General features: G+C 39.7%; 1 protein-coding gene across 1 annotated transcript in view; it reads left to right on the top strand.

The window, feature by feature from the left end:
- Nucleotides 1–23,503, top strand: part of LOC109627472 (zeta-sarcoglycan) — a 305,924-nt gene that overhangs the window by 54,901 nt on the left and 227,520 nt on the right. The gene's annotated exons all lie outside the window — the stretch shown is intronic.

The following is a 23,503-nucleotide window of genomic DNA, read 5'->3' on the forward strand; positions in this document are numbered from 1 at the left end:
AAGAAAACATGCAGATAAAGTCCAAAGGCCGAAGCTTCCAGCCTTATCTGAAGGTAAAATGAGGGAGAGCTTGACCTTTACACGTCTCAGTGTTTTATAGTTTTATAACACTGGAGTGCTGCAGTATTCATGGTTATTGCCTCTGCTTATCCACTCACTGTAGAGTAGTGTGCAATGTCTTGAACTTATGGGTCATAAGATGTATTCATTTTTGTCAGGTCTATTCACTTCATGCTTTGAATGTGAAGGGCTGGAAAAATACATGGATCAATGATGCAAAAGTAAACCCTATTTACCACCAACAGCTCAAGCTTTTAGCCTTTCATTACAGAGAGCATCTGCTGGTGTTCAATCTCTCTTTTCATACAGCTCTAGTAAAAAAAAAAGAGCTCACCTTGACCTTTGTACCCAGATGCATCTTTTATCTTCCTCTGGAATTAGTGGGGTTGAGACCTTAGCCAAAGAACGGAGCTGTGGTTGTGTCAAGGACGGCTCTGCTGGGAAGGTTTTTTTTTCCTCCTCTTTATCAGATTTATTTTAGTCCTTTTTAATCTCTCTCCCGGGGAAAAACAGAGCACTGTGCTTTTACTCAAGGGCTTCGCATCCTAATGTAAGTGCTCATCAAGTCTTTATACGATCTCCAAAGTTTGCATTACACAGAAATGGAGTTTAACCTCAAACACAGGAGGAAGACGTTTAAAGGACAGTGCAGGCAAAAACTATGATATGAAATTTTGGTAAATGGTGTAAAAGTTTTTAATCCATTTAAATCTTACACATTCTAGAAAACAGGATAACAATTGTATTCATTTTCTCCAGAAAAGGCTAAGAATGCAAAAGCAACAGCACGGCCATTTAAATGGCATCAGTTGCCAAATTGCTTTTTTTAATTCTTGTGCACTTAGGCATACACAACATATGCACACGCATAATCCATCAATGTTGCCAAGAGGAATAATTTGCAATCTTTTTTCCACCTCCTGGTTTTGTGCAATTAACATTTTTTAAGATGGCCCCCGTTCTTTGCTTCATGCCAGTCGACTGGGCAGGAAACAATTTCATGTTCCCTGCATGAAAGACACTACAGGTGAATTATTCTGGTAAAATACTTTTTGTGCGAAAAGGTTTTAGTGATTTTAGGTTTGAAAATTCAAATGAATGTGCTAAATTGAATTTCCACAACAGAAATCTGATCATTGAATAATTTTGAGAAAACGGGTTGTAGACTTCAAGATTTCATGATTCAAATGTCTGAAAAGTTTTGTGCACTAAAGATCTAAATGTCTAGTCTGAATGTTTTCATTCCACTTGTCTAAATGAAGACATTTAATGGTAGCAAAAGCCCCAGAGCTCAAAATTCTATATAGAGGATTCCACCAAGTTTAATTTTCCTATCAACCCGTGTTTTATTAATGGCATTATGCACCATAATTGAATTCCATAGGGTTATCGTATTTACTATACGCATTATAAATTTTCATTGTCCCTGATTGAGAAAGACAATTTTGAGTTAGGGGGTTTCCACACCTCCTTCACTCCCTCCTTATTAACTCATGTTCGGTCGACGCTAACCTCCAACCCCCTGCTGTCTGTATTAATTATGCTCCTGTGTGGATCAGGGAGGATTTATTAGATAGAAGAAGGCTTAGGGTTGCTGGCATTTTGCTTATTAACGATGATCATGATAATCCCCTTTTCTACGAGACTGGGATTTAACGTCTGAGGACATAAGACCTGTTTTCCAACTGTTCTGTGCAAATTGATTTCTGTCCTTATGGGTTGGTTTTATTTTGTGTTTGTTTTAAGGTCGGACTCATCACAAGGTGAAGTCAAGTCTGCAGGTCCTCCCTAGAAAACTTTCAATATGTGTCATCTCATTTGCTGACATTTTAAAGTAGTTAAAAATTTAACTTTGGATATGGGATGTAAATTGTATTATATTGTTCAGTTTGTCTTTTTTTCCTGGCAGCACATAATGAAAAAGTAATACATGTACGATTGTAAGCACAATGTCTGAGTTTCAAATTTCAAATAATGTTATTACACAAAATGACTTTTAAACAACATCCAGTCCAGTTTTTCGATTTTTGTCTTTTCCACTGCACTACAATCATCCTCAGTCAGAAAGAGCACACAGTGTTCAATGTGGTAACTATGAGCGGAAGATCCAGTCTGTCCAATCAGTGCAGCCAATCACATCATGAGCGATCACTATTTATAGATCAGTGTGTCTGAAGCTTCACACAGATTTTTGTAAACGTTCAGAGAGGAGAACTGACTGATAGTAGACATTTGTCCTAATGTCCACAGACTCAGTGTTATAAAGACAGACAGCCGATGCTTGAGTGGACCTGAGGATGATTCCACAATGTGTCATGTTTAAAAATGAGAGATTGAGGTCTCTGTCCTATTGATGACTGATTGATCATAAAAGAGGAAATGTTACTAAGGACAGGTCTGAGGTAACATAGATTCTTTGACGGGTTAACTTCAGTCGATCAACACCCTCTGATATGCACGTTGATATCAACTGTGTGAACGAAGAACAAAGAGCTGTGTCAGACACCAGCGTCTTCAGGCTCAGCAGGAGACAGAGACGCTCGTGGTTTGTTAGAGAAAACCATCAGTGAGCAGGTCAGCTTCACAGAGGAATTTACCACAGTGACTGAAATAGAGGTGAAGTGGATGATTAGACATGAAAGCGTCATAAAAGTTCAGCTCATACATAATAAGACATTATAATTAGTGAAATACACTTGTGAGCATCAGGATGCTGGGTGACGCTGTGGCTAAAATTCTCCAGGTGGCTTATCATTGATTGCTAACTGCAGTAGTGGTTGCTTGATTAGTCTTTTTCCCCTGTAATAGTTTGATTGCACATCAGGTAATTACTGATTTGTTTTAGCAAATTTATCTTATTTCTCCAATTGTGGTTCCGGCACAAAATAATGTTTTGAAGTTACTGTTTTAGATATTTTTGAGCGTTACACACAGGCATTACCTGCGGCCACTGCAGGAGGACTAACGACCCTCCGTACATGGGGCATCCACTCAAGTTGTGTTACTGGGCGCCCCCTATTGTTATGTTTTCATGTCCTGGCTGAATTGAAGTGTTACTTCTGGTGTTACCAGGGATTCAATTGGGACGGAGTTGATCAGAACGGAGCTCCATCTCCTTCATTATCATATCATCATACCTCCAGGTGAATTTAAGGGGTCTTGTTGAGTCATTCTCTCTAGCCTAGAGAATCATTGAGAGCATATTTTAGGATTATTTTACTGTTATGACAATAAATCTTTCTTTATTTAGTTTATACACTGCACTATTTTCCTCTTCTGGTTCGTCTTTCTTTCGGGGCGCCCATTACTCGCCGCCAGGTTGTTTAGGTTGGAGGACTTGTTGTATCTTTGACAGGTGACATTTTATTCCTTCACTTCCTCCTCCATTGTTTCCTTACTTCCCTTTCCTTTCCTTCCTACCATGTCTTTTCATTCTGTCTCTCCCCATTTGGTCCAACATGTTGATACAGAATCGTCAGAAGCTCGATGCCCCAGCTGTCTTTCTCTTTCCCCCTGATTCCTCCGTTCTTACCTTCACTCTCCCCTCACCCGTGTGTCAACTGCTTGTTAAACAACATCTCTCTTTCTCTCTCTTTTATCTCTTTCTTCCCCCTCTCCACCCCAACCCCCGCCTGTGGCCTCGCTCATCCTCTCGCTAACATTCACACCAACCGTCCTCCTCCATCGATTTCTTCATTCTCTCAATGTCAACCCTTCCGTCTCCCTCTCCCCTTGTCACCCCCACATCTCTTGATACCAATCTCCTCTTCTTCCACAACATCTTCCCTTCATTCACCAACCCTCTTCACCTGCATTCCCCCACTGCCTCACCCCTCCTTCCCCACCCCCTTCTTCCTCTTTACCAGAAGTCCTTGCCACTGGGCCAAGCCTGCCTATTTACTTTGGAATAAATCTACCTCATCACACAGCCACTTCCCAGTTGTTTCTTTTTTTCATCCACTGCAATCCTTTTAGCCACCCCCCTCAAGAATTAATAAAACACGGCCATAAACTCTACCCCTCTCTCCTCTCTTTTTTTCTACCCCCTCTCTCTCTCTCTCCTCTCAAAGTCAAATGATGGATGGCTGGTTGGAGTGGGTGCCAGCTGTAATGTAATCACACCACCAGCCATGTCCTTATTTTAACTCTGGTCTCCATCAGAGTATTTGTCAACAACGGGCTCCTCCAAATACATAAGTAAAAATGAAAGCTAATGAACAGGGCAACAAAAATAGCAAAGTGATGTAATAACTAATCAAAGATGACAGTTAATTGGATGCAGCTCAACAGTTCCCTGCAGAGACATAATGAAAAAGAAATGTAATGATGGGAATGTGGTCTAAAGAGAACAATGGTGCTAAACAGAGGGAGCAGGCTGCCTCCTCGAAAGATTTTCATGAGCTCTGGATTCACTGCAGAGTTTTAATGGCACCATGTTACGCAGAGGGTTTCCTTCTCAGCCCACCCTGTGTCCTAGGAATTACATTGCTATACAAATAAGCAGCAGCAGCATTTTGTTGGAAATGTGACCGCTGGCTGAGTTATGTTCTAACTACATAATTATTCAGCAGTGCTGCTGTATCAATAGAGGAACTGTATTTAAGAAACACCCAGAACCTCCCTCACACACATATTTAAACCATTTGTATGTTTCTGGTGACATATGTTGCTTTACAGTACGAAAGTGTAACACAGATGTTCAACATAGACCCTGCATCAAAGGTCAGAACAACACGCTGATGATTTCGACAAATGAGGCGACCGCACTCACAGCTTTCATCTAACGTTGTGCATGGTCTCACAAGGAGCTGGCCTTGTTAATTCAGAGTGAGCGACAGAGTTAGTCTGTACATCTGGTGCAGACATTATAGATGGCGAGGGAGGCTTTGGTATTCAAATGACAGATGATGAAGAATTCACAAGTGGGAGAGGAGCAGAGCAGCTGAGTACTCGTGGCAGAGGAGACGGGGCGACCTTTTCAAACTGTGACTCTGCTGCCATTGAATGTTCATTTGTCATACTTTGCTGAGTCTACTTTCAAATGACAAGGATCAGCATCAGTGTGAGAGAAGGTACCGCTGGGTTTCACATCTGCAATGTCTTACTCTTCTGGTCTCAGACAATTTTCCCTTTTTTAAAACACTCCTTACTAACTTTAAAGGGTCAGTTCACCCGAATCCACTTAATGTGCCTTCAATGATAAATAGCCAGAGAGATGGTTGTCCAGGTTTTGAGATCTTCTCTGACACCTGGCTCCAGTTAAATACAGTGGAGGGGAATTCAATTGCATCTGCATTGACTGACAGATAAACTTCCAATAACCTTGGTCGCATTGGGTGGAGTTAGAAGTCTCAGGGAAGTCAGGATGGTTAAAATACTCTTTTTTATTCTATTTTATTATATTGCTGAACTGGATAATTTATTCTATATCCCTTTAAAATATGTTGAACTGACCTTTTAAGTGTACTCAATACCAGACCTTTTCTGTGGAAATGATCGGCACTGTCTGCCACCTACTTGTCATCCTCCGATCTCTCTCCCTCGCTCTCTGTCTCTCTCTGTCTGTCAACAGTAAAAACAAATTGAATATGCTGTTCGGTGTTCCTGACCCTGTAAATGGAGACCTGTCAGGCCAATCCAATATGTACACACACACCAACCCACATGCACACACCGAATATAAGATCTATACTGAACAGTGCATGTGTGTGTGTGTGTATATGTGTGTGTGCGTGTGACCTTGGGAAAGTGCCTGGATTTTGTTAATGTTAACATAGGAGTTAACCTCAATGTATGTGGATGTGAAGAGGGAGATTAAAAAGGGATTACAGGGGCTCAAATTCAACACCCCCATACCCGTCCTGCCACGCCCCAACCCAGACCATTCATCATGGATTCCTGTGTGTGTGAAGGTTGCATGGTGATGTGCATGTCTGGATCCCAGACACTCTGCAAACAAGGGAGGTGGGTTACATTCAAGAAACAAGATACATTTAATTCACTCATCAAATAAAGTAGCAGAATGGCATTCAGTTAGCCAAACCTTTTGGAAGGGGTCAGAAGTATACCATCATGAATTTTCCCTATGATATGGATTTTGACGAAAATGCGAATATATTGTGATACATACATCTGCATAACACATCAACAGCAATACTCAATTATATATTGTATGTCCATGCACACGTAACCATATACTATATGTGTTGCCATCGACAATAACACTGCAATCAACACCATTGTGTGAGAAGGTTTTTAAAACAAACTCCTGAGGATTTTGGATCAAATTCCAATTCTTCTCTAGTTCTCCTAAGATATATTCATACTTCTCCTTTTTCATGAAAACAGTTAGGATATGATGTCAGATTTTAGTAGCTTGCAAGATATACTGAGGCTACATCCACAAAACAAAAACGCATCATCTCATGGATACACCTGATGTCTACAATACACCAGGGTTTTAGAGCTGCTAAAATGGAGACGTTTGAAAACTCTTGGGCCACAATTTAGTCTGGACAGGGAGAAACAGAGATGTTTGGAAATGATGACATAGACACTATCAACCTCTTGCTTATTGGGTCTTTTCGGTCATGACGTAGCCATTTATTTGCACAAGACCCCTTTCCAGAATTAGTCTCAGACTACCAGTGTAGAACAGAACATGGATGATTAATTGCAAGAGTTGCAGATCTTCTTGTTTTTGCTAACAGCTGTTGAACAGTTACACTTTTCAGTTTAAAATGATACAACTGCTCACATGCATCGGAGACGAGCTCTTATTCATGCAATCTGCAAACTATTACTGATACGGAGCCAAACCGCTTGTTTGGACATATTGTTTTACTTTAAAAGCTTTGTTTTCAAAGTAAAACTGGGAAGCATGGATGTAGCCCATTTTCACAGAAATTAAAATTAAGCCTTAAGTTCAGTCTCAGGCACAATAAGAGACCTTTTTGAACCAGCAGAGCAGGCCACAATGCAACCAGATAATATTTCTCCAGCTCTAAACTACACAGTAAAGTTCTTTGTTGTTATATTTAACATTAGAGTGGTTCAAATTTATCAACTGCTTTTCTAAAGGTTGGAGTAGTTCATGCTCATTATCGTGTGACTTTAATTAAGGATTCCATTTTATTATTATTGGGACCTTGTTTTAGGTCCCAGTGCAGACTGAGAGCAGCTACATAGAAAGATGCTGCTGGTGATTAATTACTCCACAGACGGATGGCAAAACACTGTGTGTAACATGTGCTCAAACATGTACACACATGTACACACACACAAACACACAAACACATGTGCCATCATCAGTCCTTTCCTGTGGGTGTTTGTATGTCCGTCTGCTTACATTTGCTGTGTGTGTGTGTGTGTGTGTGTGTGTGTGTGTGTGTGTGTGTGTGTATCAGGGGAGGGGTGACATTTCCTGTATCACGTACCACCGCTTGTTTGATCTTCCCTCTTTCATCTTCTCAGCAAAGAAACCTGACATTACAGGGTCTCTCTCTCTACTCTGCTCTCTTTCCATTTTGAGTCTGGAGTGTAGCTGCTCATGTGTGTGTGCGTGTTTGTGTGTATGTCTGAGAAAGCTAAGGGGAGGGATAAATAAAACTGTGTCCTTTCAACCTTAGGGTGAAAGAGAGTAAAGTGTACATTCCCTCCTTCCTCACGCACCCAGCTTTAGTAAAGGTGGGGGATTCAGTTGTGTGTGGTGACATCCCTGCAGGTACAGTGCAGCCACGTGTGTGTTATCAGTAGTTATAATACTCCATCAGATTATCTCTGTGATCGTCTAACCTCATGACTATGAAGGCTCATTGAGATTCAGGGGAATTCGGGCAACTCACTGGATAAAATGCCTCCTAACCTTGGGAAGTCTCTGAGAAGCAACAACTTCTGCATTAAACTGTAACCTTGAAATTCCTGAGCACTAAAGTGAAACAGACATTTGTAAACAGCTCCTTATTATTATAGTAATTGCTCTGTGCAGTGGGGCATTTATATGAGCGGGACAAGATAAATACAAAATAGCATATGCAACGGAGGTGAGAATTGCTCTGCGGGGCTGGGTATGAAGCCACGTCAGAGCTTGGTTTGAGGTGCATTAGCCAGATATTTGTGTTTTCCTTCGCAAATCACAAAGTCCCCAACGTGAAATCTGCACAGAAACAACAGCGTCTTCAGCAACCACACACTTTCAGGTGCTCAAACATGACACTGAGTTGCAGCCAACTACAGCTGTGCTGATCAGGGAATGAAATGGATCTAAACTCTACATTATTTTAGTATAAGAGCAGGTGGGTATATATCAACAACCACAGTGTTGATAAAATAATGGGCATCACAGAAGCCAATTGTCTTAAAGGTCCAGTGTGTAGAATTTAGTGACCTCTAGAGGTGAAGTTGCATGTGCAGCTGAATACTCCTCATCTCACCCTCCCCTTCGCAACATGAAGGAAAACTTGTGGTAAACAGTTGTCATAGAAACTCAAAAGGTTTTCGTTCATCCAGTTTGGGCGACAGTGAAAAACATGGCGGCCTCCACAGGGAGGGCCCCCTCATGTAAATATAAAGGTTTTAAATATAAAGGCCCATTCTATGGTAAAGAAAACAACAATTCATTAATTTTTTTATGTACTGGTCAGTTTTGAAGTTTCAGTTTCAATAACCAGTTTTCTTTCAGTGATTGTGGAAAGAAAGCTGCTTAAATAGAAATGTGGTAGTTTATTTAAAAAAACGCCGCTTTATCCAAATGTTTGTTACAACACATATCATTCAGAGTCATTTACAAATTCAAATTGTTTTCATAGTACGGAACCAAGAATTTCCTCTTCAGAAGCACTCTCATACACCAAAGCTTCTCAAAGACTTTATTCATCTTTCACTCAAAGTCAAATTAACATCAAAGTATTTTAGTCCTAAAAATGTATTTAGATGATTCTTTATAGAATTTTTTTTCCCAAAATTACCTCGGTAAAACCATTGTCTAATGTCTAATATATCAATGAAATGAAACAAGAATTTAGCATCTTACTTCATCCAGATTCATGTTCAGGAAATACCCTGGACTGATCAAGTATTTACAATCGCAATACAATTTTTTTTCGTCTTCCTTTTTGTTCATACTAGAATTGTATGTAAAGCAATGCTTTCTCTATATAAATCAAGTAGTTCTTAAAAATATAACACATCTGGACCTTTTGTGTTGGTTGTATGCAACACTAGCTGATAAATGCCACCTCACCAGCCAGATTCAACTCATTCATTTTCCAATTCAACCTAATTCCTGCTGCAGTGTGGAATTTAGCAGTTTGTTAACCTACTTAATGAATCATGCTTATGATGCATACAAACTAAACACAATGAGGTAAATTACATATAGGACACGATCATAATTTCATCTGGTACCTTAACAGCATATGACTTCTTTCACTGGCACTGAAAATGTGGTATCCCAGTAGCAATGACATGAGAGATTATCAATCTAATCTGATTACTGTCTTCAAGATGATGATTTGATAATTTTTCAGTTTTGTCTGGTTACAGAATGTACATACATATATATTTATATATATGGAATAATGAAGCATTAGAGCACCAGCATGTTTCTGGATTAGCACTTCTAATTTTAGTAATAAGACTGAGTGTGAATTAAAGTGATTTAACCAGACTCCTCTAACATGTAGGCCTATTTCCTAAAGCATCAATATCGTTAAAGTGTTTTCTCCCTCAAAATATGTGAGAGAAGACGACACAGTGACAAACACAGACACAGACATGAAAGAAACACGCACCTGCAGGATAGCATATCCCAAAGAAGTCTTACAATAATGGCTTTCACAGTGTTATTTACTTGGTAAGAGAAAAATGAACACACACAATCCCACAGATCTAAATGTGTACACTGAAATACAAGCACACACTCTCTCACACACACAGTATGGAGCGGACACACAGCTATCATGATGTGAAAGGCTGCTGTCAGGGGTTTGTTACTGTGTCATTATGCTGTTTATATCCCTGCTGCTCACACAGAAAAATAAAAATACTATTTAGGGGACAAGGCACTGCCTCATTTTATTTTGTCTCTCTCCTTCCTTCTCTCAACCTTCACAGTTTGGACCAATATTCTTCTCCTCCCTCTATTTGCCCTGTCAATCTCTTATTACACCGAGCCTGTTGTTCTCACCTCATCTCCATCCCACAATCTCCCCCTCTTGTTCCCTTTGTCCCTGGTGAATTTCATTTTGTCAGCTCAACCAGTTGTCATTTCACCGACATGCTCTCCTCCTCTCACCCTCTTTTCCTCTCTTTTCGTTATCGTTTTGCTGCCATGTGAAAAGGATAATGAGCGACTGCATGCAGAGAAATCGGTGGTTACAACGAGAGAGAGACGAAGCCAAAGCTGTGAATGGGATGAGGGACTTTTTTGGCCAAGATTTTATATGTAACTTTTTCATAAACTTGTTAACACCATTGACACCATATGCATTATATGAAGTCATGTCTGTAGACATGACTGCTCTACAAATGTCTGGTGGCTGGCTGCAGTATAGGTCATAAACCCTGCCTCCTCCATGGTAGTGGATGGGACATGGGCTAAACTAAAAAGTCAAACTTAACGTCAACTAATCTTGTTCACATGCTATTTTTCAGCTTAGTTTGGTTTTAATTTAATGCTTTAAAAAGAGGATGAAGCATCATTACTACTGCCCAAGACGGCATCGTTTGTATCCGGGATATTTTGGTTTCATTTTTGGATAGTGGGAGAAAGTTGTGTTGGAAATGGATCTGAACCACTCAATAAATGCAGACACAAGTAGGCATATAACACTGAAAGGGTTAAAGTAAAATATATTCTATGCAATATATAAAGACCACATTATCAGTTAATTCAGCCAGGCATCTTGTAGATCATAGGTTACATATTTCTTTTGTAGCAGTTTTTGGAAGTCGAGAACTTCCACCGATTGGTCTAAGTCTCTGATCACACAACCTGCACCAAGGATTGGAGGAAAAGGGAAGTCCTTGTAAGGACACGTGGTCAGTCGGACACAAATAACTTATCAGCATCATGCAGCATCATCAGGCGTTTGACTTTGGACATTCAGACAGATTAGCACAGAGAAACACACCAGCAACAAGAGGATCTGTATGTAGATCCTTATGTCTCAAACTTTTACCTCCACACTGTGGAGAGGTGTTGTCCATCTGTATATACAGTCTATAGTTCACACATTCAGCAGATTCAAAACAACTATGCCATTCATTTGGGGATTGTGTTTTTCTGCCATCTGATTAATCTAAATCCAATATTCACTCTGTATTCTATCCTCCAACATGTCCCAGGAGTATAGTTGTCTCTAAGGCTCTTAAACGCTCCACTGTGTTCACTAGCCAGTCACTAACTTTGCAGTTTTCAGGATGATAGCTTGTGTACACTGGGTTTTAAGACTTCTTCACTGAAAACTCCTGCCCGGTGCAGCTGAAAACGAGCTGTCCCCTTTTATATACAAGTTGTTATTGTTGACATAAAAATATTTATTATGCCTGCTCTGAGATGATAACCTCCATCTGAGTTATAAAACGGTTTAGTTGTTTTCCAAATGTAAACACCCTCCCAAAGCATAAGGGGGAAGCCACTTTCTTTCTTTTTCTCGATGCATATTAGCGAGTGTAAGTACATGACAGAGCTCAATTGCTGTAATCTGGTGCTTAGCTGGCTAATTTTATTCACTTTTATTGTTTATTGGCAGCCAAAATGCTGCTTTTCTCTGCATTGCTGAAGCCATAACTTTGGCATTAAAAGTCCATCTTACACGCGTACACACATGGTCTCACAATAAGCACTTGTCCTCTTACTCATCCTGCCGCCTGTGTCCCATTCTTGTAAACACACACGTGCCCACACACACATAAACACACACACAATGCCAAAACAGTCCACACTCCAGGGAGTGTGCTGGCATTTCACTACAGCTCATTCTGTCATGATGACGTTACAGAGCCTCCCAGACACCTCTCAGACAGATTGGCTTCTCATCTTTAAGACAGCTGATAATGAATTTAAAGCACGGCCCTTGGCTTTGGCATACCTGTGGAAAGCACAATCCCAGACGATGAAAGAGGCAGACAGTGACTATGCGCCTTGGCAAGACATCATAGCGGAAATGAAAACAACTCGTGCCGGTGTGGGGGTAAATTGGCAGGTTTCATAAAAGCCAGCCTTTCTCCATTGCAAGGTGCTCTGAGGAATGAGATTTGATTTTCGGTGCGGCAAAACCTGGAATCTCTCAAATGACAGCTCGGTTAGAATACACAATATTGAGTTGACTCGTCCATACGCCATCACGTGTGTGTGTGTTTTGACAGTTTCCAATGAGATTCAGTTGTTTGGCTCGGTTTGGTTTCGACTCCTTTCACGTGTGAGACAATATCAACTGTCAAGTACACTACAAAAACTGTAGACGCAGTGTATGGATTCTGGAGGCAGCAGAGTATGATTCTTCATATTTGACTGATGCAGAGGTGAGTTGACGAGACAGGATCAGGGTGAGGAGAAGGTGCAATGAAATTAATTCATCAAATTGAAGGTCTGAGATTTCAGTGGGTATTAAAACTTCCTAATGTCCAATTTATTACCAATTTATAAAACTGGGCGTTCAGGCAGTGATGCACCAAATGAGGAATCATAAAGTCCTATATCAAATACATGATTGTGCCACATTATTATTATTACTTTTGTTTTTTGCTTTTATGAGTATTTTATCCAGGTCACTGACATGTAGTTGGGCTTTATACTCCTATCATTGTGTTGTGTTGCTTAATGTCTGCTTCAAAATGTTAAAGTGGAACCCATTAATTCTGGCAGTGTTGGGGTTAGAGGATCGTTCCTTTTTGATTTAAGAAATCTCAATTCAATTGAGTGTGTCAATTAAAAACAAATGGTTCTTAACAAAATTGCCGTAGCGTAAAGTACTTCATGTAGTGAACAACTGGAATCTGAATGGCTGGTGATTACATTCATAAAGCAACTAATGGCATCTAAACCCATTAATCACTGCGCTATATCAAGAGTGAACCTCATCCCTTGATAAAGGGCAAGTATTAGTATATTAGTATATGAGTCAGCATCAGTGCCAATCAAATAACATTAATGCTGTAGAGGGACGATGTACAGAAAATGGTTGGAGGCAGGGCTAAGATACCCCCCCACACACATACACAGATATCTAAACACTCATATATAACATACCAAATAGTTTGCTAAAGCTACATTATCTAGGTTGTTTAGATATATAGATGTGAAAATTAGCCAATTCACGAATGGTCACAGGTGGAACTCGGGCTGCCTACTTTGATAAGAGAGTGTTAACCTTCTCAAACATATATAATTGTCATGATGTATAGACATGTCAAATGATTGACTCTACGTAGGTATCAGCCCTGCGAGATTCAAGATGGTTTTAAACTCCAGGTGGCTTTAATAGTCCTGTTTTTTTGTTTTTTACACTACAGTCAGCATGAATGTTTTTAATCAAAGAGTAGTCTCTTATTATTCATTTTTATTAATTTATTATTATATTTATCCTGTCATTGTAGACAGCTACTTTGATGACTGCAGGACGAGTGGTTTGCTCCTTGAACCCATATTGTCTGTTTTTGTTTTGTTCACTGGCTTTGTTGTAGTGCAGTGACTCAAACTATCACTCCACAGGTCTTCTGAATGATGAGCTTTCAATAGCTCCCTGAACAACACGCAGCACAAACAGCCCTGTAGCTGAGGATGGAGAGGCAATCAGACATCTAACAGCGCACTTGAACTAATTAAAATCATATCTGCCATCAGTCAGTGGTCAGTAGGAGCACCTGAGTCGATGAGTCTGCTCTTTTATAACCGGTGGCAGACCTGTTTGACTGTGAATAAAAGCTGCCCCTAAATAACCTGATATTTGCATACATAAAAAATCCTGTTCATACCTCAAAACCATTTGATTGTCCAAGTCTTAGATTTTGTTAGATATGGGTGTGTTTCTCCTTCCATCTTGAAATGCAGGCTTTTCTTTTGGGCTTGCATCCCCATCTCTAGAAGTGTTGTGTACAATGCACAAAGCTGACCTTCAACAGACAGGAGGTGTTGTGCTGCAAACTGCTATAAACACCCCAACAGAGAGGCACAGTCTAAATGCATTGGAAACATGTCCGAAGGATGCTCCTAAAACCTATATGATATTGGCATGTATTTGTAGGAAATTGCTTAACCAGGAAATAGGCCAAATTTGGAAAATCCAACTGGGATATAGTTTGCTGCTTCAAGGTCCTGTATCAAATTCTAGGAAAATGCAGTGTATGAAAATGAGAACATTGAAATTGAAGTATCCCATAGTCTACAGTAATTCACACCAAAGAGTTTTCTGTATGTCCAGTAGCAAGAGTGGGAATATCCAGGATATAAACAAATTCCCTCAACAAAGCTCCTTTATGGTTGTTTTTTCCCATTAGGTAAATAAAACTGACATGTTTCCTCTCACTGAGGATTCACTCACCCACTGACTCGATAATGGTGATACAGCACAATTCATCCCATGGTACATTAACATTATAGTTTATATTATAGAGGAGCCACGTTCATCAACTGAGGCATCAAATGTCTGGAAAATGTCTGAATAATAACTTTTGCCATTATTAGTTTTAAGAAAGTATAATAACGTCTTCTTTTGAAATCAAACCGTCTCCTTTGTATACAGCTTATAATAGAGAGACTGAAGAAATCAAAGATGTGTGGAGTGAGAACCACAGTGAAACTGTGACAGTTACTTGAGAAAGAGAAAACAACATCAATATTGTGGAGCAGAGAGAGTGAAAGAAATATTTTAAATGAGATTTAAACATCATGAAAGGCAGCAAAGCAGATAATGAAGTAGCCTCTTTGACCAAAATAAAAAAACACAAGCGCAGACTGTTAGATGACTAGACTCATAAACAGACGCACAGCATTATCAAGTGGATGCTGGCTTTTATACACTAGTCCCCGTCAAATCCCTTTGGAAAGCAATGAGACTGGCACCATCACACTGCTATGCTGGTGCATGTGTGTGTGTGCGTGTGTAAGTGTGGGGGGGTATAAAGTGGCAAAGTGATCATGCAGAGTGTAAATCCCAGAGTTGAGTGTCAACCATCCCCGAGGTTGTGTTAGTCGATTGAAACAGCTTCTCACAAACTCCTGGGGACCAAAAGCAGTAAATTTAGTCTGTCCCCAGGGGTGGAGAGGGAAGAGAGGATGCAAGAGATGGGGGGAGGATGGGGGACTCTGGAAGCATAAGGCTCAATTGTGAAGTGAGGAGAAAACAGCTTGCTGCCCATACTTCATATTTCAAAGTTCAAAGAACCATTCTAGAACAAGGTGTTTCAAAAACATCCCTTTTAGCCTGAGACCAAAATGGAATAAAATACAGGTAATTTAATCCAGGGCTTCATCACCATCGGCAACAACAACACTAGCAACTCTGGATGAAAAAAATGAGGAATGAAATAGGTGATAGTGTTAGATCATCAAATATCCAAAAGCGATGAGTAGTTTAGGAATGCTATGCTATTGCTATGCTATCGATGAAATCAAAAGTAACCTTTTAAATTCACTAGTCGGCACCAAATTGGACACAAATAAATGTCAGTCCCCTAAACATGTATGATTTATTTCCATCAAAATCAATGAAAAATTCAAATAAAGAAATCAACAAAAATTATGGGACAATGCTGAGTCTTTGTGCCATCCTTAAATCAACTGATGACGTAAAGCAAACAAAACCCCACGTGGAAACCTGCACCAAGGCTGATTGGCCAGTTTATCACCTTATATTGCACAAGTATTGAGATAAGATACAGTATATATAACATGTCCACAGAAATGTTCTGCACCTGCTGACATCAAATTTCACATGCTCATAGATTGGAAAAACTCCCTTTTATACTGGACATCTGGATCGGCCCTCTGATCCTCATCCACGTCAAAATTGTATGGGTTCTTTACTGACCAATACTGCATCCTTCCATTACATTTTGTGGTAATTTGTTTTCTAGCTTTTGCACATTCCTGCAAACAAACTGAAAACCTGTGAAAAAGGTGAACATAATACAGTGATTAAGAAAAGACATTTTATCATCACTATAAGTTAAAGGTTTGACTCTTCTCTAAAATACTTTTTGATGACATGAGAGGATGTGGAGGAGGGAGTCAATGGCAGCAAAGGATAAAAACTGAAGTTAAAATAAAGTTTTCAGGTCAAAGAGGGCCAACAGTACCCTGGAAACACTGGAATGAGAAGGGAGGAGAGAAACAAGGGGAAGAGATGGATGTATTAAAAATAAAAAGCCAGTCCTGTCTGCCTGTGCCGCTTCCTCCTCACCCTCCACCTCAGAGGATGGTGTGATAGGGCATAGAGATGAAAGAGAGACTTTGAAGAAGGAGTGATCTTTCCCTCGCTCCCTCGAAGGAGGAGGAGAGGGATCAGAGCAGAGGCCCCTGACACAGCAAGAGATGTCAAGATACATGCACACACAGTACTTTTCGCATTACGCACTTGACTTCATTTAGAAGTACTTTGGAAGGTGACTTTACACTCCATTTTATTTTGCTTGGAGCACAGCTTTCTGGAACTGGCCATATGGACAATCTTTTTTTTTTATTTTTACACTCTTTCACCGATGACAGCAATGAACTGCTCTCAAAAGTCATCTCTCCTGCTGCTGAAAGGCAACTAAGATCTTTATGCTAATGTTGAAATATTCTTTCTTGCTAGTAGTTTGAACAAACTTGGCATCAGTCTGAAGTGTTGTCAGGATTTCTTCATATGTTGCTGTATCATTCACACAGCTCTAATGCATGGGACACCCTGGCTGTGTGTGCAGTGCGTGTTGTCACGGCTGTGACGCTGATCTGCTTTGTCTCACAGGCGTCTGTTGTTCACACAAGCAGCCCACTGTTGTGTCAGCAGCCCACTGTTATAACTACTGTATTTTCTTGAATAAAAGGTCGGGATATAAACTAAATGCCAGGACACTACGCACTGAAGCCATGCATCTTCCGGTCCTGCGATAACAATACAAATATTGTCAGAACAAATGAATGGATTCAGTCAATTGCGAGAGTGCTTTTAATTTTTAAAAATGTACAGGAAGTGTTGCAAACATTTATGTTCATGATATATTTAACAGACATTGAAACTCTGTCGAAAGATCATTTTCACCTTTGTATTTTCATGCCAACTGCACATGGACAAAATCGGCAGCACTCACACAGGCAGTGTGGCTGCTCTCACCTGATAATGTGAAGTAAAGTAGAAAAGCGCAAATACTAATTTAAGTCCTCTCAATTAATTTGTGTCAAAGTCATGCCTAATATCGTGAGTACTAAGTCAAAGTCAAGTATTTAAACAGTGGGAGTCAAGCAAGTCTCCAATCATCTAGAGTCTGTTGGAGTCCCACTGACGCTGCACTTTAAATATCTGGAAATGTTGAGTTGAAGGGTTGCAGGGTTGATCCACTATCCCCGGCTGTTTGAGGGGCAGCTGTTTGTCCATGTTGTGCTGTCAACAGACAGTCATTTAATCTCTAATGTGGCACGTGAAGCCTTTTCCCTGGTGCTTCTACTGATGGAGAAAATGCAGAGTCCTCCATAACATCATCCTACAACTCACAGCCAATGACGACACAAAGACTCCATCCCCCTACTATTCAAAAATACTCTCTTTTCATGTTCAGTCATTAAATCTCCCTTTAATTACTTAACCTTTTTGCTTCTCACTGGACGACCATACTATTCACACTTGCACTATTCATAGTGGCACTCACACCTTTTTGACTTCCTCACAGCAGTCATGATATGGTGAGGTTGTAAAGTTCTGAGGTCGGCCACATGATTAATTTCCCTGAAATGTCACATAAAAAAAGAGAAGAAAAGAAAAGCACTGTGGGATTATCCAGGAGCGTCAGGGGCAAACAAAGGGTTGACGGAAAAGGCTGAAATTGAAAAATATATATGATTCTAAGCACATGCAATTAAGTCAGTGATTAATTAAATAAGATCTTTCATGTTAAATTGGATTCGATTTGTCCCCATGCTGTTACAAGAGTCTGTGTGGTCCAGTGATTAGAGAGAGTGTCCTTAGAGTATTTATGTTGAAGACTTTGCTCGAGGGCATTAAACACTCGGTATTGTCCTTCAGTAAAACCCTGAGCAACTTCCAGAGCTCTGGTCCAGCAGCTGACCATGACCTGCGACCTGTTAATGAAGGAAAGCAGATGGGTTTTCTCATGGGAGTAATTATCATTGGAGACGTTCCATGTACAATATCACCAAATATTAATCATGGCCTCATTAATTTGGAGGCACTAGTACAATAACTATAAATAACTACAGCCATTACTGACACCTACAGAAACTTGGAGCACTCTGGAGTTTTAATTGTGCAGCCCCCTCAGATCAGACCGTGAATTATGATTCAACACTAAAGCAATTTTTTCTCTTTTTTGCAAGTAGAATTTCTAATTGTTAGTGGAAGTTACTTATTAAAATTATGAATTATTATTTGTATGTACTCTTACTCTTACAAAAGGAAAACACTTCAACATGAGTCATTAAGAAATATTGTTTTGACTTTAACCTGACAAACTGCAACATCATTGGTTCCATTTTAAGTCACCCTTAGCCGTCAGAATTCATATAAAGATGGACGACATGACTGCTCCCTAAAAGTGAAGCCAAAACATGATGATCACCACCTGGTGGCTGGCTGTGGTACAGGTCATAAACCCTGCCCTCCTGAAATTGAATGGGACATGGACCATGTACTAAAAAGTCAATGTAGAGTGGCAACATTATTTTTTTCTAAAAGATAGTTGTTGTATTTTAGAAAGTTATTTTGCAGAAATCGTCATCACATGGTCATATTTTGGTTACATTTGCCTTTGATCAGACATTTGATAACATGAACCAGGATAAATCATTGAGATTGATAGTTGAGACAAAGTCATGTTTGGTAGTGTTTGTACTATATATATACTTGGGATATTTTGGCTTAATTTTTGGATAGTGGGAGGAAATTGGGAGATAAGCTATCCATCTGTATAGACAGTCTACAGCCTATGGCAATAACACAAATGGCATGTCACAATAATAGTATTAGGGACTAAGATTCTGGCATTGCATTGCAATATTGCTATGATGCTTTAAAACTTTGGGACTTGGCTTGTTTGCTGCTACAAGGAATTATATAAGACAGGTGTTATCAGTGTCATATCTTTGCCATCAGTGATGCAAGTGTCTGGAGATGATGTAGGCAGCTGGTCCCTACCGAAGGAGGACGAATATATATCATGGTAATTTCAGTAGTATTTATATTTAATACAGAATATGCTACTTAATACAAATCTATCTTTAATTACTTGTCCCACACTGAGCATAATTGATATATGGCCATGCAGTCTGTATCCTCTGTATCCATGTGTGAGTGTATTTGTGTGAGAAAGAGATAAAGGGAGAGAGTGAGAGAGAACATGCTTGTAGTTGTTGACCTTTTATGCATCTGACTTTGATTTATGAAGACAGCAAACACATTTCATTGATGAAGCTTTGAGGCAACTCTCATGATGAGAGTCAACATACAGAGCAGGTCTTTCCTTCCTTTTATCATTTTGCACACACACACACACACACACACACACACATCTTGGGGAATAGATCAATGGGGTTTCAGCAACAGAGGGTCGATAAGTCTCCAGATAATCACATCTCAAGTTGTTATGTATTGGTGTGGGGGGTGGGTTAAGATTGAAGTGGACTATGGATGATTGGAAGAAGATTATGTTTTGCACCAATTGGCATGTAACATGTCACTGTATGTGAGAGTATGTGTGTGGAGAATTTGGATTCAGTTGCCACTGGGTCCCAAGTGGAGAGAGGAAGAAAGAATAAATACAGGGTAGCTGAAAGGCTGAAGATTAAAAAGGAAAAAAGAAAACTTAACTCTTCTTTGATAAATGAGATTTCCTTAGTTCTTTTTTCTCTTCTTTCACTTCTCTTCTTCCATCTTCCACATTCCTGTCTTCACATCTCTGAACTGTTGGTCATATTGCAGCCGGGATTTATTTTTCACTTCCACCATAATGAAGACAAGATGATGCAGACTAGGACTGAAATAGACTAATGAGGTGACTAAGAAAATAATAATATGCAGTACCAGAGAGCAGCAGATAACTCACACCAATAACTCACTAACAATCACAAGTGTCCCCTCAAATCCAATGAAGTTGCACAAAGTTTCACACACTCATAGATATCAGTTCCCTTAATGTGACTTTTTTTTCCTTCAAGATCCATAAATTATTCTCTCAAAAAATGTTAAAAATATTCCCTTGCAATGTTAAAGAAAGTGAAAAATAATTCCTGGATCCGCACCAAAATGTATCACTTCCAGTGTTGCATGGAAATCCTTTTTTTGTGTGTGTGTAATCTTGCTTACAAACCAACTAACATAATCTCCTTGGAAGGTAGTTAAAATAGTAAACTGCACAAAACCAACCAATCAGACATTACATATAGTATTATGGCTTCTCTACTCTAGAAAGAAAAATTAATAAATGCATACGATTTCCCTCCAGTGTGTTGGGTCCCTTGAAATGTTCTTATCCATTTGTCCAGATATTTGCACCAGGATGTGAAGCCAGCCTGGTGACTTTAGGAGAGGTCATTACATCAGTAATTACATTTTCCATTTAGATCTCTTATATCACTTTGACACCCACTGTGAGTGACGCCTGGTCTGCATGCTTAAAGACAAACACAACTCAAATGGAAAATAAAGTGGAATAGAGGGTGGCTGTGGCTCAGCGGGTAGAGCGGGTCATCCACTGACAAGAGGTTTGGCAGTTCGACCCCAGTCACCCTTGTGCCGAAGTGTCCATGGGCAAGAAACTGAAACCCAAATTGCCCCTGACAGCAGTGCCGACATTGTTTGAGTGATGTGTGTAAATAAAAACTGATCCTAAACAAATAATTTCATGTTCTGTGGTTGCCTGATGGTGGGACGAGCTACCGTCATTATCAGAGTAGGAGAGCGGGGCGCCCGCTCTAGCTCCAGGAACCTCTTGATGACTCCTCTCCTTTGAGAGCACCCCCTCTCCTGATTCCTAACACCCTAACAAACCAACTCTTCACTTTTTCTCATTCTGCAAGAAACCGAAGAATTGACTTACAGATGAAATAAGTCAGAGTCAATGTGTACATACAATATATTCAGGTCAGTGAAAAGATATACATGTGCACAAGTAGACAAGAGTTAAACATGAGCTGAATAGAGGACAAAGTGAAACTAGGGACTGAGTGGACATCTCATACTATTCTATTGTTATAATCTATTACTTGTTTGATTTCTTATGAACTTGCTGCAAATGTGTAGCACTGAGTGAGAACTGTTTTTCTGTGTGTGTGTGTGTGTGTGTGTGTGTGTTTGTGAATGTGTGTGAGTCCTCTGCAGTGCTGCAGTCCAGCTGATAGCTGATCACTCTGTTTTCCTTCTTGTGTATTTCCTGAATCCATCCAAAGAGAGGGAGAGAGGGAGAGAGAGAACTCTGATTTATTCAGTGGAGCTTCAGGAGGTAGACTGTGAAAGTCAATTATTTCAAAGTTAATTTGCTTATGCAACAGCTTCATAATCTGATCTTCATCATCCTTTAAATGTGGCTGAATAGGAAAGTGAAAACTTAAGATTGCAGTTTTGTTGTGTGAGTGGTAAGTTGTTCTTGTCCGAGTGTCTTTTTGTGTGCATTCCAATATATTTGCTGTGAGCTTGTATAAGTACATGTATGCATGTGTCTTTAAGGTGAATCATCTTTTTTTTTCTTCAAACCCTGGATACTGCACTGTGCTTCCAAGCTTCGCCCGCTGGAGTTCAATTACTGGGTTTGCTCTGGCTCAGTTTTTATCACTGAATAAGTAGTTCTGATATTCCTCTGTCACTAGAGTGAGAGAGAGAGAGAGTGTGTGTGGTCAGACTCACAGCGAAATAAAGGAACATGTGGAGAAAGTGGCATGTATAAAATAACAGCCAGGCATGGATGCTTGCAAAGGATTGTTGAGGTACACAAACACTCACACATACAACTGTAAACAGTTGGTAGTCTCACACATCCACCAAACACAGGTGCACACCCATTACTTTTGTCATTTTCTCTTTTGGTTGAAAAGCATTTGTTTTTTTCCTCATCAGTTTGAAGGCACACACACACACACACACACACACACACACGCACACGCACGCACACACACATACACACACACAAAGCCTCTGAACCAACAACCAGCTCCTATTGTAATGCGGCTCCGACTTTGCTATTAAACCAAATGGAGCACTTTGACGGAGAAGCAAAAATTGGGAAAAACTCTAAGGTTTGAATTGAGTGGCATTTAGTCCGCAAGTGATGCTGTCATAAGCACAGTATTTATTTAGTAAAGTTCCTGTAAGATGAAAGACTTCAAGGGATTTCATCTTTGTGAGTGACATTTATCTGAATTTCCATGGTTTGAACAAATGTCAAGCAACCAACCAAGAGAGATGGGTTTTGGCAGATGCCTTTTATTTTTTTCTTCAGACACATTTGCCTTGTAGATTCATTATGATTGCCTGGTTGGAAATTCAAATGATGATTGTAATTTGAAATGGTTGGATTTAAGGTATGCCATGATGTAGTATTCACTATCACAGAACTGTCATCAGAACATCACATAATTAATGTAATAATAAAACAGTGGTGAGGGTGTCATTATCATAAAATTATCATATAAGGACAATATTACTTTAAGGTTAATTGTTACGAGATGGGGAACATGGTAACATGGGTTTTAGTTATCTTTTGACTATAGTAGCTGGATATTTCCTTTCCTCCCCTTGGCCAATAAATGGAAATTACTGTTCAACTTTTGCATTTGAAGGATACACATTCTCACAGACTGTATGTGAAATACATGGTTAACAGTTTTGAATCAGTCCCTCTAGCCATCGCATCCATGTTGAAGGATTTAGTAAAGGAAGTCTATACTTTATATGCATCAACCTATTTGGTTTAAGCTTAGAACGTATCTGTTTGTCTCCCACTTCCCTGTAATTTATTTTACCAGGAAATAGATTGGAGTTATATTCCCAGTAATCCAGTTTCCTGGGTTTAAACAATTATGGGAGGAAAACAGAGAAATGGGAAAAGGAGAAGTGGAAGAAAAGAGTGTATGAAGGGTAAAGTAGATAAAGAATAGAAAATCACTACCCATGCTTCGCTATTAGATTGGAGCCTTATGCTGTATAGGTTTTTTAATTTGCATGGATAGTGCGTAGAATTAGAATGATCAAATACTTGGTACCATACAGAATGGAAACACGTCTAAGATATACGCAAC

The sequence above is a fragment of the Paralichthys olivaceus genome, chromosome 8 (assembly GCF_024713975.1).
Source record: "Paralichthys olivaceus isolate ysfri-2021 chromosome 8, ASM2471397v2, whole genome shotgun sequence".
In the NCBI taxonomy this organism is placed as follows: Eukaryota; Metazoa; Chordata; class Actinopteri; order Pleuronectiformes; family Paralichthyidae; genus Paralichthys; species Paralichthys olivaceus.